This window comes from Fragaria vesca, linkage group LG4 (genome assembly GCF_000184155.1).
Source record: "Fragaria vesca subsp. vesca linkage group LG4, FraVesHawaii_1.0, whole genome shotgun sequence".
Taxonomy (NCBI): domain Eukaryota; kingdom Viridiplantae; phylum Streptophyta; class Magnoliopsida; order Rosales; family Rosaceae; genus Fragaria; species Fragaria vesca.
This window is the reverse complement of record NC_020494.1, coordinates 16,829,666-16,834,191: the sequence shown is the minus strand read 5'-3', so window position 1 is coordinate 16,834,191 and position 4,526 is coordinate 16,829,666. Positions and strand designations below refer to the sequence as shown.

At 35.2% G+C, this 4,526-nt stretch overlaps 1 pseudogene across 1 annotated transcript; it reads left to right on the top strand.

Moving 5' to 3' along the window:
- The first annotated feature begins 508 nt into the window (after positions 1 to 508).
- On the top strand, positions 509 to 3,528 carry LOC101298795 (annotated as a pseudogene). The gene is made up of 8 exons (XR_184586.1): positions 509 to 614; positions 958 to 1,190; positions 1,521 to 1,600; positions 1,719 to 1,872; positions 1,992 to 2,070; positions 2,172 to 2,256; positions 3,208 to 3,254; positions 3,365 to 3,528. The product of XR_184586.1 is annotated as a short-chain dehydrogenase TIC 32, chloroplastic-like (transcript).
- The last annotated feature ends 998 nt before the right edge of the window (positions 3,529 to 4,526 follow it).

Here is a 4,526-nt window from a genome sequence, read left to right as displayed (position 1 = left end):
TAGTACATTAGTCATTAAGCCAAAAGAAACATAGGCCATTCTTCTCTGGAGATTTCTTTGTTCATGTTCTTTAAACTTTGGGAATCTCCGAGGAATCTTCCAAAAAAAAAGTTCTGCAAGTCTAACGACACCCTGATAGTCCAAAATGGTCGCCATATTCTGCCATATTTCAATGCTAATTTTAGATAATCTCCTCGGCTGTGTCCCTTTTGTAATCTTCAGCAGAGTAATATTATAAACGTCATTGCTTACTACAATTTCACAGAAACTTTTGCCACTTAAGAAAGACCATTATATTTCCAGGAAAAAAAAAAGAAATGAAAAAAAGAAAGATCAATATGTATTCTATTGCTGTCTTGACAATTTATATTAAATGGTGCACTATTATTGTATTAACATTAGCTGTCGCTCTATGTTGCCAATATTATAAGAACAGAGGTAAGAGTACTAAATATATATTGTGTTAGCTGTCTGTGTGTTGAGAGTTGAAACCTGAGTATCATCTGGTATGGGACTGTTTAGCAAGAAAGGTCCTTCTGGGTTCTCTTCAACTTCCACAGCGGAGGAAGTTACACAAGGGATTGATGCAACTGGTCTTACTGCCATTGTCACAGGTTAGTCTATATTTCACCTAAGCAAACAGAATAAGAATCCAGTGATAGAGATTGAAACTATGAACTGGTATATAAAAGAGAAAGATCACTGATTTGAAGTGAATTCTATTAATATTATTGGTGTTCTGTTCTAGGGTCTTCTTTGTTCTAGGATTTTCTTTGTTTTTGGAAAATTCATATTATATTGTGTATCTATATGAGAGAAAGATGGTTCCTTCTGTTTACAAGTTCTTTTAGTATTAGATAGGGATTATCTTTTGGATCTCAGATGATCATACATTTTATATCATCAGTCTGAATTTTGTCTAAACTTACATGATAAGCATTTCCACAAACATCTCAGGAGCCTCTAGTGGTATTGTCACGGAGACCACGCGTGTTCTTGTGTTGCGTGGTGCTCATGTAGTCATGGCAGTGAGGAACAAGGATGCTGGCACTAATGTCAAAAGAAGCAATCCTTAAGGAAATTCCGGATGCTAAAATTGATGTTATGGAGTTAGACCTCAGTTCATTGGCATCTGTTAGAAAGTTTGCAGAAGATTACATTGCCTTGGGTCTTCCATTGAATATTCTTATGTAAGTTACTGATTGCCAGTGTTACTACTGCCACTGGAAGAGTTTCCGTATGGTGTGTTCTGTTAAACAATGTAGACAATATACTTTCAAGTTAATATGATCAGTGATTAGTGGTTCTGATACTGTAGTAATCGACAACTGCTGGCCCCTTAAAGCTTGAACTGTTAAGGAAAAGACCAACGTACAATGTGTACTAATAAGCTAACCTGTATGTTTGTGCTAGCTCCAACTCTCATACATGAAAATTGCAGTGGAAAGCTTACATAAACAGAATCTACTTTTATTTTTGGTGTTGAAAATAAATAAACTGAATCTTTTCTTTGTTGAAAGTAACAATGCACGTGTTATGGCAAGCCCATTCAAGCTTTCTCAAGACAACATTGAACTCCAATTTGCAACTAACCATGTAGGTGTGCTTCTGTTATTTAACATTAATTCCTTTGGATTTGTCCTGTAGGTCAATGTATAAGTTTCATTTGAGTTTCTTTTATTAGTTTTTTGGTTACTGATTAACCATCCAATCTGCAGGTCATTTTCTTCTAACGGATCTTCTGTTGGAGACCATGAAAAACACCACAAAAGAAAGCAACATTGAGGGGAGAATTGTTAACTTATCATCCCTCGGCCATCAATACAGCTACCCTGAGGGAATTCGTTTTGATGCAATCAATGATGAATCAAAGTAACACTACGGCAGCATTAATTTGATGAATCCTCTATCACTACGCTCTTTTAAATTGAAAAGGTCTTTGTAGACATATATACATGTCAGTAATCTATTTTTTACTTGCAAATTTACAGATACAAAAAATATTATGCTTATGGACAATCCAAGCTTGCAAACGTATTGCATGCTAAAGAACTTAACAGGCGTCTCAAGGTATTCATTTGCTTAAAGTCGTCAATCAAACATGTGTACTGTCAATGAAACTGATATGTACCTCTTTGTTTGACTTGGTAACTTATGTTTGAACTAAACAGGAAGAAGGAGTGGATATAACAGCTAACGCTGTTCACCCTGGAACAATTCTCACCAATCTTATGCGCTATGATAACCTTTTACATTGTAAGCTTCGTCTACTCTACTTTATCAGTATCATTTGATTAGGAGGATTCCCTCCAGTGATGATTCTAATCAATTTCTACATTATTTATCACCTTTTGTATTCTATGATAATCGGAGTTTTTGTCATCAATGATTTGTCTGAAAGGAAATTTTATTAACACATCTTTAAATGCCTAGATACACATCTCTTTTTTATACAAATCATATAAGAATTTAGGGGTACGTAAAATTATCAAAAGAGACATTTATATTAAAAGTAAAAAAACCTAGTTAGAAATAAAATATCTCGCTTAAGACATTTATATTAGCTATTGAACTTCTAACACTTTTTAATTTTTAACTTGAGTCGAGTATCAATATTTTGACACCACATATGAATATTACGCAATGGTTTCCAATAATTGATTAATTTAGTTTTACACAAGATTGAGCATTCTAATGTTCTATTGTTGAATTTTGATGATGTATTATCTTGTTTTGTTTTGATTCGGTAGACTCAAAAATTCTTGAAATCAGTTTGAGTAAGAGGCTCCTTGGAATAAATTTTGTCGAGAAAAACTAATGGGAGAAGATGTTAACAAAGGAAAATCGTTCGAGGAAGATCTTAACAAGGTGAAACGCTTTAGAGAAAAATAATAACCTTCGAGGAAGATGTCAATTAGGTGAAACAGTACGAGGAAATATGAAATCTTTTGAGAAAAATCTCACTAATGTGAATTTCTTTTTTTTAATAAATTGAGTAGCAGATCTAGAAAAATATGTGTATTTAGTGAATGAGTTCTGTATTTTAAATAAGGGTGTTGAAAGATGTTTGAGTATGTGTATGTAGTAAAATGTTAAAACAATAAAGTTAATAAGTGGTGTATTAAATATGAAATGTGTATATAGTAATTAAGGATGTGTTAATAAAATTTCTCTTGTTTGAAACCTTCTATGTTTTTCTTGACACAGCTGCTATGAAGGTGCTGCGTTTATTCTTCACTAAATCTATTCCTCAGGTACTCGTTTACTTTCCACCGTATACAAATGGAGGATTGTGTATACAGAACCTCTGCTGTGTATGTGAGTTTGCTCAAGTTTGTGCTTAATTTTGAACATGGCTGTGCAGGGAGCAGCAACCACATGCTTTGTGGCACTGAATCCACAAGTTAAGGGAGTGAGCGGCAAATACTTTGCGACTGTAATGTTGCCAAGCCGAGCTCTCAGGCAAAAGATGCAGATTTGGCTACTAAACTCTGGGATTTCAGCACGACCTTGACCAAAGTCAAGTAGTAGTGAAGGTTTTCATGATTGATGGTTGTGGCTTGCTCATTTTGCTGCACTGTATGATATGAAATCGATTTGTCAAATTACTTATAATTTCTTATCGGTTGGCCGTCAAACAATGTGTCCTAGCTAGCTAATGACACGGTTTCATACATACTAGCCTTTGTGCACGCGCTCGCGCGCGTGTGAAAATGCTATTTCAATCCATTTGATTAATTATTGTGTATTTTTTTTTTTCTATTCAATCAATTATTGTGTGGTTTTCACAAACAACACATTTTTGAGACCCAAGTAAAAATGACACAATTAAGTGAGATAGTAATAAAAAACGAATTTAACCCTAAATTTAAATTCCATTTTGAAAGAAAGTTGAACAATAATCAACAATGAAGATCTCTAGATTACATGTAATAAGTTGAAATATCAAAGTGATAAAATTTCGAGCATTAATACATGTAATAAGGAGTACCTATCAATAAAAGTTGAAAATCAAAATTGATAAAATTTCGTGTGGGGAAAAATTTGAAAATTATCGGTGGAAATATATAAAGTACATATGTTAACCATGGATGTGTGGTAGTATAGTTGGTAAAGGTGTTTTGGGGTAAAACAATCAATTTGGTCTAGACGGGTTGGATGAAAAAACGGAACAAAATGGTGGGCAAAATGGTCACGACACTGTTTAGTGAACAATAATCAACTCCATCCGCTTAATATTGAACAGTAAACCACCATTATCCGCTTTATATATAGAGATATATATATATACAGGCCGGATGTGGAGCGGACGTCCGCACCGGCCTTAAAGTGCGGACGTCCATCCGTTCTCCACCCTCCGGCGCCGGCGACGGCACGCCTCCACCCCAGAAGACTCCAGCAGCGTCCCCGACCACTTTCCTTCCCCGATGAGTCCATTCTTTTCCGGTTTTCAGGCGAGATCACCCAAAACTTCAAACAAAGTCGATCTCGCTGGAAACTGGAAAAAAATGGACTCGCCGGGGAGG